Source organism: Hordeum vulgare, chromosome 2H (genome assembly GCF_904849725.1).
Source record: "Hordeum vulgare subsp. vulgare chromosome 2H, MorexV3_pseudomolecules_assembly, whole genome shotgun sequence".
NCBI lineage: Eukaryota > Viridiplantae > Streptophyta > Magnoliopsida > Poales > Poaceae > Hordeum > Hordeum vulgare.
In genome coordinates, this window is record NC_058519.1 from 305,808,850 (window position 1) to 305,824,151 (window position 15,302).

Consider the following 15,302-nt stretch of genomic DNA (forward strand, 5'->3'; position numbering starts at 1 on the left):
ATGCATCTAACGCCAAAATTTCTAACACCTGTCACATCTGCGCACTATGTCCTCAGCGTCTCGTGAGCCGTTAACCAGTAGAATCCATGTCTAAAGGCCTTGGACACCAAAGAGCATGACCCGGCGTGATGACCACAATCGCTAGCGTGGGTCTCATTAAGGATTGCACATCCTTCTTCAGGCAAGACGCACCTTTGAAAAATTCCATAAGTGCTTCGTTTGTGCACCTAGACTTTATGCATAACCATGGACTTGCATCGCCGGATAATTTGGCGGGCCAGCAACTCATAAGTAGGTTAGTCGCCTCGTGCCAAATACACCATGTATGGTACCGCCCAATCCAGAGTGCCACGAAGAGCCACCACAAGGTCAGACTCAGGGTCAGGAACTACTATATCCTCCTTAGAAGGAAATTTCACCGACGGGTTATAAAAAATATCCAAAAAGACAATGGGAGGAACCAGCTTACGCTGCGATCCGAGTCATGAAAGAGCATCAGCTGCTTCGTTGCGCCGGCGATCGATATGATCAACTTGATAACCATGAAAGTGACCCACCACGTCTGATACATCACGTCTATAAGCCGCCATCAAAGGATCCCTGGAATCCCATGTTCCAGAGACTTGCTGTGCCACGAGAACCGAGTCACCCAGGCATATAACTCGGCTGAGGTTCATCTCTTTGGCGATCCTAAGCCCATGGAGCAAAGCTTCGTACTCTGTTGCATTGTTAGTACACGGGAACATGCGCCAGAGGACGTAGCAGAATTTGTCACCATGTGGTCAAGTTAGTACCACCCCAGCCCCTGAGCCTTCCAGCTGCCTAGACCCGTCAAAATGGATAGTCCAATACGTGTGATCAGGTTTGTCTTCTGGAATCTGCAGCTCGGTCCAATCGTTGATGAAATCCACTAAGGCCTGAGACTTGATGGCCGTGCGGGGCGTATATTTCACGTGGTGAGGACCAAGCTCGATAGCCCACTTAGCAATCCGCCCGGTTGCTTCACGGTTTTGTATAATGTTGCCAAGTGGCACGGAACTGATCATCGTGATTGGGTGCTCCTGGAAGTAGTGCTTCAGCTTCCGACTCGCCACGAAGAACCCAAAAACCGAGTTCTGCTAGTGTGGATAACGCAGTTTGGAGAGTGTTAAGACTTCGCTAACATAGTACATCGGCCTTTGGACCGGATAATCCTTTCCTTCTTCCTTGCGTTCAACAACCACTGCCACGCTTAGTGCCTTAGAGTTGGCAGCAGTGTATAGGAGCATAGGACCTTTGTCAACAGGAGTGGCTAAAACGGGCGGCTTAGCCAGTTGCTTCCTCAAGGCCTCAAAGGTTTCATTGGTCGCATCTGTCCACACAAAAAGGTATGTTTTCTTGAGCAGCTGATAAAGAGGGATGGCCTTCTCTCCAAGGCTATTTATGAAACGACACGCCATGCGCTGGACCTGGTTAATATTGGCGGGCTTGCCAAGTGAGGTAATCGCCTTAATTTTTTTTGGGCTATCCTCAGTGCCTCGCTCCAACAGAAAGAAGCCCAATAACTTCCCTGCAGGGACACCGAAGACACACTTGGTCGGGTTAAGCTTCATCTGATACACGCGCAAATTATCAAACGTCTCCTTAAGATCCTCCAGGAGTGACTCTTTGTTCTGGGTTTTCACCAATATGTCATCAACGTAGGCATGAACGTTGCGACCAATCTAACTGTGTAGGCAATTCTGGATGCAGCTCTGATAAGTCGCCCCCGCACTCTTGAGCCCAAACGGCATAGATACATAACAAGAAGCGGGAAAGGGAGTTATGAAGGACGTCTTTTCCTGATCCTCCAAAGCCATCTTGATCTGGTGGTAACCTCAGTATGCATCCAAAAAACACAACCGCTCGCAACCCGCCGTAGACTCAATAATTTGATCGATACGAGGGAGGGAGAAAGGGTCTTTCGGGCAAGCTTTGTTAAGGCCGGTGTAGTCAATGCACATGCGAAAGTTGCCATTCTTCTTTAGTACCAAAACCGGATTGGCCAACCACTCTGGGTGAAAAACCTCCACAATGAAACCAGCGGCCAAGAGCCGGGCTACTTCTTCCCCGATTGCTTTACGCCTTTCCTCGTTAAACCGGCGAAGATATTGCCGAACCAGTTTCATCTTGGGATCTATGTTAAGATGGTGCTCAATGAATTCTCTCGGTACACCCGGCATGTCAGAAGGATTCCATGCAAATATGTCCCTATTCTCACGGATGAATTCGATGAGCGCACTTTCCTATTTGGGATCCACACCCGTCCCAATGATGAATAGCTTAGAAGAGTCGCCGGGCATGAAATCCACCAGCTTAGTGTCATATGTCAGTTTAAATTTAAGGGCCGGCTCTGAATCAATCGTGGGATTCTTGAGCGGGTCGACGTTGGCCTGATGAAACTTGAGTTCCTCAGTTGCACAGGCCCACTCAGCATAAGCGGCATCTCCCTGTTCGCCCTCTTGAGCTATCTTCTGATTTCCACTAATCGTGATGGTCCCTTTAGGGACTGGCATCTTGAGCTTGAGGTAGACATAACATGTGCGGGCCATGAAATGGGCGTAATGTTGGGGAATGTAGCATGGGAAACAAAAAAATTCCTACGCACACGAAGACCTATCATGGTGATGATCATCTAGGAGAGGGAGATCGGATCCACATACCCTTGTAGATCTCTAAGAGGAAGCGTATATAACACGGTTGATGTTGTGGAATATCTTCATGATCCAAATCGCAGCCCGTCCCGTGATCTCATCACGATCCATCCCGTGATCCCATCATGATCCTTCCCGATCTAGTGACGAACGGACGGCACCTCCACGTTCAGCCCACGTACAGCTCGATGACGATCTCCACCTTCTTGATCCAACAAGAGGGGAGGAGAGGTAGATGAGTTCTCTCGCACAGCGGCGTGGTGGTGGTGGTGGTGGTGCTATTCCAGCAGGGCTTCTCCTGAGCAACACTGAAACTAGAGGAGAAACAGATCTAGAGAGAGGGTAGCACATGGTTGGTTTCTGTTTTGTCTAAAAACCTCAAAACCCTTAGTATATAAAGGAGGAGAGGAGGGTGAGGGTTGCGCCCTAGGGCTAGCTCTCTTTTTTCCGTGCGCAAGGAGGAGAGGAGGAGTCCTCCTCCAATCCTATTTGGAGTAGGATTCCTCCTTGCCACTTGGAAAACCTTTCCACCTTATGTTTTTTCCTTCTGAAACCTTATTCCAGACCACTAGGGGCTGGTTTATCTCTTCCCATAGCCCATGAGGCCCCTTTGGGGCATGGAAACCCTCCCGATGGTCCCCGACACCCCTCCCGACACTCCCGGTACACTACCATTGAGCCCGAAACATTTCCGGTGACCAAAACAGGACTTCCTATATATCAATCTTTACCTCCGGACCATTCCAGAGCTCCTCGTGACGTCCGGGATCTCATCCGAGACTCCGAACAATTTTAGGTTACCAACACCTATAACTCAACTATTCAGAAACGTCATTGAACCTTAAGTGTGCACACCCTTCGGGTTCGAGAACTAGGCAAACATGACCTGAGACACTCTCCGGTCAATAACCTATAGCAGGACCTGTATGTCCATATTCGCTCCCACATATTCCACGAAGATTTCTATCGGTTGAACTCTTATGACAAGGATCCAGTTAATCCCGTATGATGTTCCCTTTGTCCTTCAACATGGTACTTGTCAGAGATTCGATCATCGGTATCTCCATACCTAGTTCAATCTCGTTACCGGCAAGTCTCTTTACTCATTCCGTAATACAAGATCCTGTAACTAACTCCTTAGTCACATTGCTTGCAAGTCTTATTATTATATTGTATTACCGAGTGGGCCCCGAGATACCTCTTCGTTACACGGAGTGATAAATCCCAGTCTTGATCCATGCCAACCCAACAGACACCTTTGGAGATACGTGTAGAGCACTGTTATAGTCACCCAGTAACGTTTCGACGTTTGATACACATAAGGTATTCCTTCGGTGTCCGGGAGTTGCATGATCTCATAGTCATAGGAAGAAATACATTGACATGTAGAAAAATAGTAGCAATAAACTGACACGATCATATGCTACGTCTATAGTTTGGGTCTTGTCCATCACATCATTCTCCTAATGATGTGATCTTGTTATCAAGTGACAACACTTGCCTATGGCGAGGAAAACTAGAGGCTAACTAGGGACAGTATGTTGTCTATGTATCCACACATGTATTTGAGTTTCCAATCAATACAATTCTAGCATGGATAATAAACGATTATCTTGAACAAGGAAATATAATAATAACCAATTTATTATTGCCTCTAGGGCATATTTCCAACAGTATCCCACTTGCACTAGAATCAATAATCTAGTTCACATCACTATGTGATTGTAATGAATCTAACACCCATATAGTTCTGGGGTTCGATCATGTCTTGCTTGTGAGAGATGTTTTTAGTCAAGGAATCTGAACCTTTCAGATCCGTGTGTGCTTTACAAATCTCTATTTCATCCTATAGATGCTTCTACTACGTGCCATTTGGAACTATTCCAAAGACTGCTCCACTATACGAATCCGGTTTACAACTCAGAGTTATTCAGATAAGTGTCAAAGCTTGCATCGACGTAACTGTTTCCGACGAACTCTTTAATCACCTCCGTAATCGAGAAATATTCCGTAGTCCACTAGTTACTAAGGATAACTTTGATCCATGTTCAGTGATTCAATCCTGGATCACTCTTTGTACCCCTTGATAGACTCATGGCAAGGCACACATCAGGTGCGGTACACAGCATGGCATACTTCAGAGCATACGGCTAAGGCATAGGGGAGGACCTTCGCCCTTTCTCTTTCTTGTGCCGTGGTCGGTCTTTGAGTCTTACTCAAATTCACACCTTACAACACATCCAAGAACTCCTTCTTTGATGATCTATTTTGAATTCCTTCAAAAACTTGTCAAGGCACGCATTTCATTGGAAGTTCTATTTAGCATTTTGATCTATCTCTATAGATCTTGATGCTCATTGTTCAAGTAGCTCTATCCAGGTTTTCCTTTGAAAAACTCTTTTCAAACAACCCTTTATGCTTTCCAGAAATTCTACATTACTTCCGATCAACAATATGTCAACCACATATACTTATCAGAAATTCCATAGTGCTCCCACTCACTTCTTTGGAAATACAAGTTTCTCATAAACCTTGTATAAACCCAAAAAGCTTTGATCATCTCATCAAAGCGTATATTCCAACTTCGATATGCTTGCACCAGTAAATAGAAGGATCGTTGTAGCTTGCATACTTGTTAGAATCCTTAGGATTGACAAAACTTTCTCGTTGTATCACATACAACCTTTCCTCAAGGAAACCGTCAAGGAAACAATGTTTTGACATCCTCTGTCCAATATTTCATAAATAATGTAGCAACTCCTAACATAATTCCAACAGACTTTTTAGCATCGCTACGAGTGAGTAAGTCTCATCATAGTCAACTCTTTGAACTTGTCGGAAACATCTTTGCGACAAGTAGAGCTTTTCTTGATGGTGACTTTTCATCATCATCGTTTGTCTTCCTTTTAAAGATCGATATGTACTTAATAGTCTTACTACCATTAAGTAGTTCTTCCAAAGTTGACACTTTTTTTATACACGGATCCTCTCTCAGATTTCGTGGCCTCCAGCCATTTGCCGGAATCCGGGCCACCATCGCTTCTCCATAGCTTGTAGGTTCATTTGTTGTCCAACAACATGACCTCCAAGAGAGGGCTACCGTACCACTCTGTAGCGGTACGTGACCTTGTCGACCTACAAGGTTTGCAGTAACTTGATCTGAAGTTTCATGATCACTATCATTAGCTTCCACTTCAATTGATGTAGGCGCCACAGGAACAACTTCCTGCGCCCTGCTACACACTGGTTGAAGTGAAGATTCAATAAACTCATCAAGTTCCACCACCCTCCCACTCAATTATTTCGAGAGAAACTTTTCCTCGAGAAAGGACCCGTTTCTAGAAACAAACACTTTGCTTCCGGATCTGAGATAGGAGGTATACCCAACTGGTTTGGGTGTCCTATGAAGATGCATTTATCCGCTTTCGGTTTGAGCTTATCATGCTGAAACTTTTCCACATAAGCATTGCAACCCTATACTTTTAAGAAACAACAGCTTAGTTTCTCCTAACCATAGTTCATACAGTGTCATCTCAACGGAAATACGTGGTGCCCTATTTAAAGTGAATGTGGTTGTCTCTAATGCATAACCCATGAACGATAGTGGTAATTCGATAAAAGACATCATAGTATGCACCATATCACATAGGGCGCGGATATGATGTTCGGACACATCATCACACTATGGTGTTCTAGGTGGCATGAGATGTGAAACAATTTTCACATTTGTCTTAATTGTGTACCAAACTTGCAACTCAGATATTCATCTCTGTGATCATATCGTAGACATGCTACCCTCTTGTCACGACGATCTTCAACTTCACTCTGAAAGTACTTGAACCTTTCAATAATTCAGACGTGTGTTTGATCAAGAAAATACACTAGTATCTACTCAAATCATCTGTGAAGTAAGAACATAACGATATCCACTGCGTGCCTCAGCACTCCTTGGACTGCATACATCCAAATGTATTACTTCCAATAAGTTACTTTCTAGTTCCATCTCACTGGATAAGGAGGCCTTCAGTCATCTTGCCCATGTGGTATGATTTGCATGTCTCAAGTGATTCAAAATCAAGTGAGTCCAAACAATCCATCTGCATGGAGTTTCTTCATGCGTTTATACCAATAGGTATGGTTTGCATGTCTCAAACGTTTCAAAAATGAGTGAGTACAAATATCCATTAGCATGGAGCTTCTTCATGTTGGCGAACGTCGCATGTGAAACAAAGATTTTCCTACGCGCACGAAGACCTATCATGGTGATGTCCATCTACGAGAGGGGATTTCCGATCTACGTACCCTTGTAGATCACACAGCAGAAGCGTTAGTGAACACGGTTGATGTAGTGGAACGTCCTCACGTCCCTCGATCCGCCCCGCGAACCATCCCACGAACCGTCCCGCGATCCGTCCCACGATCTAGTGCCGAACGAACGACACCTCCGCGTTCAGCACACGTACAGCTCGACGATGATCTTGGCCTTCTTGATCCAGCAAGAGAGACGGGGAGGTAGATGAGTTCTCCGACAGCGTGACGGCGCTCCGGAGGTTGGTGGTGATCTAATCTCAGCAGGGCTCCGCCCGAGCTCCCCAGAAACGCGATCTAGAGGTAAAACCATGGAGTTATGTGGTCGGGCTGCCTTGAAAAAGTTGTCTCAAATCATCCCTAATAGCTCCATATATATAGGAGGAGGGAGGGGATGCTTGCCTTGAGGCTCAAGGAGCCCCAAGGGCTGCGACACCAAGGGAGGAGGAGTCCTCCTCCAATCCTAGTCCAACTAGGATTGGAAAGTGGAGTCCTTCTCTCCTTTCCCACCTCATTTTTTTCTCTTTGATTTTCTATCCTTGTCTCATAGGACCTTCTTGGGCTGTCCCACCAGCCCACCAAGGGCTGGTGCACCACCCCAAGGCGTATGGGCTTCCCCGGGGTGGGTTCCCCCCCCCCCCCGATGAACACCCGGAACCCATTCATCATTCCCGGTACATTCCCGGTAACTCCGAAAACCTTCCGGTAATCAAATGAGGTCATCCTATATATCAATCTTCGTTTTCGGACCATTCCGGAAACCCTCGTGACGTCCGTGATCTCATCCGGAACTCGGAAAAAACATTCCGTAACCAACCATATAACTCAAATACGCATAAAAGAACGTCGAACCTTAAGTGTGCAGACCCTGCGGGTTCGAGAACTATGTAGACATGACCAGAGTGACTCCTCGGTCAATATCCAATAGCGGGACCTGAATGCCCATATTGGATCCCACATATTCTACGAAGATCTTATCGTTTGAACCTCAGTGCCAAGGATTCATATAATCCCGTATGTCATTCCCTTTGTCCTTCGGTATGTTACTTGCCCGAGATTCGATCGTCGGTATCCGCATACCTATTTCAATCTCGTTTACCAGCAAGTCTCTTTACTCGTTCCGTAATACAAGATCCCTTGACTTACACTAAGTCACATTGCTTGCAAGGCTTGTGTGTGATGTTGTATTACCGAGTGGGCCCCGAGATACCTCTCTGTCACACGGACTGACAAATCCCAGTCTCGATCCATACTAACTCAACGAACACCTTCGGAGATACCTCTAGAGCATCTTTATAGTCACCCAGTTACGTTGCGACGTTTGATACACACAAAGCATTCCTCCGGTGTTAGTGAGTTATATGATCTCATGGTCATAGGAACAAATACTTGACACGCAGAAAACAGTAGCAACAAAATGACACGATCAACAGGCTACGTCTATTAGTTTGGGTCTAGTCCATCACATGATTCTCCTAATGACGTGATCCCGTTATCAAGTAACAACATTTGCCTATGGCCAGGAAACCTTGACCATCTTTGATCAACGAGCTAGTCAACTAGAGGCTTACTAGGGACAGTGTTTTGTCTATGTATCCACACAAGTATTGTGTTTCCAATCAATACAATTATAGCATGGATAATAAACGATTATCATGAACAAAGAAATATCATAATAACTAATTATTATTTCCTCTAGGGCATATTTCCAACACTTCATGCATTTTATACCAACATGACTCAAGCGGAAGTGCCACAAGTAAGTGGTACTATCATTACTACTTTCTATCTTTTGGCATCAATATTATGAACATGTGTAGCACTACGATCGAGATTCAATGAACCATTGAACGTATTTATTCAAGCAAATAGAATAACCATTATTCTCTTTAAATGAATAATCGTATTGCAATAAACACGATCTAATCAGGTTCATGCTCAACGCAAACACCAAATAACAATTATTTAGGTTTAACACTAATCCTGATGGTAGAGGGAGAGTGCGATGTTTGATCACATCAACCTTATAATTACTTCCAACACACATCGTCACCTCACCCTTGCTAGTATCCATTTAATCCGTAGCTATGATTTCGAGTTACTAACACTTAGCAACTGAACCGGTATCTAATACCCTAGTGCTACTAGGAGTACTAGTAAGGTACACATCAATATCAGGTATATCAAATATATTTTTGTCGACTTTGCCAGCCTTCTCGTCTACCAAGTATCTAGGGTAGTTCCGCCTCAGTGATCGTTCCCCTCATAATAGAAGCACTTAGTCTCGGGTTTGGGTTCCACCTTTGGTTTCTTCACTAGAGCAGCAACTAGTTTGCCGTTTCATGAAGTATCCCTTCTTGCCCTTGCCCTTCTTGAAACTTGTTGTTTTACTAACCATCAAAATTGATGATCCTATTTGATTTCTTCTTTCATGATGTCAAACATCATGAATAGCTTAAGGATCATCATATCTATCCTTGATATGTTATAGTTCATCACGAAGCTCTAGTAGCTTGGTGGTAGTGACTTTGGATAACCATCACTATCTCATCTAGAAAATTAACTCCCACTTGATTCAAGCGATTGTAGCACCCAAACAATCTGAGCACATGCTCAACGATTTAGCTTTTCTCCCTTACTTTGTAGACAAGGAATCTTTTCAGAGGTCTCATACCTCTCAACAAGGGCATGAGCATGAAATCGCAATTTCATCTTTTGGAACATCTCAGATGTTCCATGAAGTTCAAAACATCTTTGGAGCCTCAATTCTAAGTCGTTAAGCATTACGCACTGAACTATCACGTAGTCATCAAAAATGTGTATGTCAGATGTTCACAACATCCACAGACGATGCTCGAGGTTCAGCACATCGAGCGGTGTATTAAGGACATAAGCCTTCTGCGCAGTAATGAGGACAATCCTCAGTTTACGGACCCAGTCCGCATAATAGCTACTATCATCTTTCAACTAAATTTTCTCTAGAAACATATGAAAAACTATAGAGCAACAACGCAAGCTACAACATAATTTGCAAAGACCTTTTGACTATGTTCATGATAATTGAATTTAGTTGATCATATTACTAATAACTCCCACTCAAATAGAGATCCCTCTAGTCATTCGAGTGGCGCACGATCCAAATCTAACTGAAGTCCGATCATCACGTGAGTTGAGTATAGTTTCAGTGGTGAACATCTCCATGTTGATCATATCAACTATATGATTCATGATCGACCATTCGGTCTCTTGTGTTTCGAGGCCATGTCTGTACATGCTAGGATCGTCAAGTTTAACCCGAGTGTTCCGCGTGAGCAACTGTTTTGCACCCGTTGTATGTGAACGTTGAGTCTATCACACCCGATCATCACGTGGTGTCTCGAAACGACGAACTGTCACAACAGTACATAGTCTGGGAGAACCCAATTTTATCTTGAAATTTTAGTGAGGGATCACCTTATAATTCTACCGTCATTCTTAGCAAAATAAGGTGCATAAAAGGATTAACATCACATGCAAATCATAAGTGACCTGATATGGCCATGATCTTGTGCTTCTTGATCTCCATCACCAAAGCACCGGCATGATTTTCATCATCACCGACGCCACACCATGATCTCCATCATCATGATCTCTATCATTGTGTCGCCATTGACGTTGTCGTGTTATCTATGCTATTACTACTAAAGATACTACCTAGAAATATAGTAAATGCATGTGCAAGCACAAACATTAGTTTAAAGACAACCCTATGGCTCCTGCCGGTTGCCGTAGCATCAATGTGCAAGTCAATATTTAACTATTACAACATGATCATCTCATACATCCAATATATCATATCATGTCTTTGTCCGTATCACATCACATGCATACCCTGCAAAAACAAGTTAGACATCCTCTAATTTGTTGTTGCCTGTTTTACGTGGCTGCTATGGGTATCTAGTATGATCGCATCTTACTTACGCAAAGCCACAACGGTGATATGCAATTTTCTATTTCACCTTCTCCAAGGACTGCCTCGGTCAAATCCAGTTCAACTAAAGTTGAAGAAACAGACACCCACCAGTCATGTTTATGCAACAAGTTGCAAGTTAGTCGATGAAACCGGTCTCTCGTAAGCGTATGAGTAAAGCTGGTCCGGGCCGCTTCAATCCAACAATACCGCCGAATCAAGAAAATACTAAGGAGGGCAGCAAATTGAACATCAATGCCCACAAAATCTATTGTGTTCTACTCGAGATATCATCTATGCATGAACCTGGCTCATGGTGCCACTGTTGGGGAACGTAGCATGGGAAACAAAAAATTTCCTACGCACACGAAGACCTATCATGGTGATGATCATTTACGAGAGGGAGATCGGATCCACATACCCTTGTAGATCGCTAAGCGGAAGCGTATATAACGCAGTTGATGTAGTGGAACATCTTCACGATCCAAACCGCAGCCCATCCCGCAATCTCATCACGATCCGTCCCACGATCCCAACACGATCCTTCCCGATCTAGTGCCGAACGGACGGCACCTCCGCGTTCAGCACATGTACAGGTCAATGACGATCTCAAACTTCATGATACAACAAGAGGGGGAGGAGAGGTAGATGAGTTCTCCATCACGGTGGCGTGGTGGTGGTTGTGGTGGTGCTATTCCACCAGGGCTTCGTCTAAGCACCGCTGAAACTAGAGGAGAAACATATCTTGAGAGAGAGGGCAACACGTGGCTGTTTTCTGTTTTGTCTAAAACCCTCAAAACCCTTAGTATATATAGGAGGAGAGGAGGGAGAGGGCTGCGACCTAGGGCTGTGACCTAGGGCTGCCTCTCTTTTTTTCCTTGCGCAAGGAGTAGAGGAGGAGTCCTCCTACAATCCTATTTGGAGTAGGATTCCTCCTTCCCACTTGGAAACTCTTTCCACCTTATTTTTTTCCTTCTCCTACCTTATGGTCCTCTGTGGGTACTTATTCCAGCCCTCTAGGGGCTGGTTTCTCTCTTCCAATATCCCATGAGGCCCCTTGGGCGTGAAACCCCTCCCGAGGGTACCTGGCACCCCTCCCGGCATTCCCGGTACACTACTGATGAAGCCGAAACTTTTCCGGTGACCAAAACAGGACTTCCTATATATCAATGTTTACCTCCGGACCATTACGGAGCTCCTCGAGACGTCCGGGATATCATCCAGGACTCCGAGCAACTTTCGGTTACCAACACCTGTAACTCAACTATACCAAAACATCACCGAGCCTTAAGTGTGCAGACCCTGTGGGTTCAAGAACTATGCAGACATGACCCGAGACATTCTCCGGTCAATAACCAATAACGGGACCTGGATGTACATATTCGCTCCCACATTTTCTATGAAGATCTCTATCGGTTGAACCTCTATGTCAAGGATTCAGTTAATCCCGTATGATGTTCCCTTTGTCCTTCGGTATGTTACTTGCCCGAGATTCGATCATCGGTATCTCCATACCTAGTTCAATCTCGTTACCGGCAAGTCTCTTTACTCGTTCCGTAATACAAGATCCCGTAACTAACTCCTTAGTCACATTGCTTGCAACGCTTGTTGTGATGTTTTATTACCGAGTGGGCCCCGAGATACCTCTCCGTCACACGGAGTGATAAATCCGAGTCTTGATCCATGCCAACCCAGCAGACACCTTTGGATATACCTGTAGAGCACCTTTATAGTCACCCTGTAACGTTGCAACGTTTGATACACACAAGGTATTCCTCCGGTGTTCGGGAGTTGCATGATCTCATGGTCATAGGAACAGATACATTGACATGTAGAAAAACAGTAGCAATAAACTGACACGATCATATGCTACGTTTATAGTTTGGGTCTTGTCCATCACATCATTCTCCTAATGATGATCCCGTTATCAAGTGACAACACTTGCCTATGGATAGGAAACCTTGACCATCTTCGATCAACGAGCTAGTCAACTAGAGGCTCACTAGGAACAGTGTGTTGTCTATGTATCCACACATGTATTTGAGTTTCCAATCAATACAATTCTAGCATGGATAATAAATGATTATCAGTAAAAAGGAAATATAATAATAGCCAATTTATTATTGCCTCTAGGGCATATTTCCAACACGTAAGCCGGCCGACCAAAAAGCCTATGGTAAGGGCTTTTGATCTTGACCACCACATACATGATAGACTCGCTCCTGTAATTAGGCTCGGTGCCAAAAGCCACATTGAGTTTAATCCGCCCAACAGGATATGCTGACTTACCCGGGACAATGTCGTGGAAGACCGTAGAGGACGACATCAAGTCGCTTTCAGAGAAATTCATTCTTCGGAAAGTGTCGTAGTATACGATGTTGAGGTTCCTGCCTCCATCCATGAGAACTTTGGAGAGGGTATTGCCCCCTACCTGTGGTGCCACGACCAATGCTAAGTCGCCAGGGTTGTCAACCTGGGGCGGGTGACCCTCCCTGCTCCAGATAATAGGCTGATCGGACCAATTGAGATACCTGGGGAGCATCGGATCAGTGACGTTGAAGGTTCTGTGTTTGACCTTTTTGTCCCTTTTGCAAGTACTGGTGGTAAACACATGGTACTGTGCACTTTTCAACTGCTTGGGGTTGTTTTGGAAACCGCCATTGTCACTTTGCTGTTGTGAGCCGCCCTGGTGAAGTGGCTGCTAAAAACCGCCCTACGCATTATATTGCTGGCTGTTCTGGACCGAATACTGTCCATCATTGGAATGTGACCCGCCCTGAGGACCAGGGTTGGGGAAACCGCCAAACGGACTCCTGTGTGAGCCGCCCGATCCGAATTGGTCCGGGTGTCCACCACTACCTCCTCCTTGGTTGCCCTTGAGCGCATCGGCATGGAACTCCTGTATCACATAGCAGTCTTCCCAAGAATGGGTGGGTGGACCTTCCGCCGTGGTATGTTGCGGGAAGGGGCCCTTGAGCATCTCGTGATAGTTGCGTGGCTTCTTTCCGCTGAAACCCCTTTTCTTCGGACGCTCGTTCCGTGTCGCCGTGTTGCTATTGGCAACAAACTCAGTCGCCCCTTCCTGCTGCCTTTTCTTCCCATGGCCCCAGGTATTGTAGTTATTTCGCCCGTGAGATTGTGAGTGGCCTTTGGATAACTCCCCTCTCCTCGCACTACTGTTTTTTTCGTCGTTCTCCCCGGGATCTTTGGTGTCATCAGACTCAGCGTACCTAGTAAGGGTGTCCATTAGTTCTCCAATATCCCGCACTTTGCGCTTGAGTCACCTGAGCTTCAACACTAGAGGCTGGTAGTGACAGTTTTTCTCCAAGATCAGCACGCCCTGAACTGCCAAAATACCATCTGATGAGTGGATTACCTCTGCAACCCGCCGCATCCAATGATGGCCCGACTTGTCTGGGCGCTGGATGCAATGCCGTAAATCGACAATAGTCCTTGGGCGCTTGCAAGTCCCTCGGAAGTTTTTGATAAAACACTCCTTTAACTCGGCCCAGGCGTTGATGGAGTTGGGCAGCAGGTTCTTCAGCCAAGTGTGTGCCGTCCCTTCAAGCATCATTGTAAAGTACTTGGCACATACCGTCTCGTTAACATCAAGCATATCCATCGCAAGCTCGTAAGTTTCAATCCACGCCCCTCGCTTGAGGTCCGGCGTGTAATTGGGAACCTTGCGCGGACCTTTAAAATCTTTTGGCATACGCTCGTTGCGGAGGGCGGGTGACAGATAGGGTATCCCTATGTTCCTGCCACCCGACTCACCCTTCGCGGTGGAAGGTGGCACATAAGCACCTTGATCTGCCCCGGCCGCCATCTCCGTCAGGCGGGCGGCTCGTGCTACATCCACGAGGTCCCGAGCCTAGGTGTCGGACATCCCAGGGAGGTTGATTTGCGGAGGTCGTCGCCGTTCACTTCTGGACACTGCGGGCGGGTCATCATGAAGACTCTTGGTATGACTTCCTTGAGGCGTGGAGTGTAGCCGCTCGCGGCTATATGAATACTGCGCTTGTTGGACCACCGCCATTTTCAACATCTCGATGGCGTTCCTTGCCTCTACCTCAGCCACAGAGTTTCCCTGGATGGGAAGAGACTCTAGGTTGCGGGTAGCCGCTAGTATGTTGTAAATGGGGTTAGAAAAGTGACCCCACGACATTTGAAAGACTGGCGGGTAAGCCGGTGCCAGCTGAGGCGCCTGTGCGTTGGGCGGCGGCTGAGCCGGGTCGACGCGCTAGGTAACTTGCCATGGCTGGTTAGCCTCCATCCCAGGTGTATGTGGGTTGTCCAAGAGTATAGTTGGATTCAGATCGGCCGGCAGACGATTGTGATGCCTCCTCGGGTGAATCACATCGGAAGCACGCTGT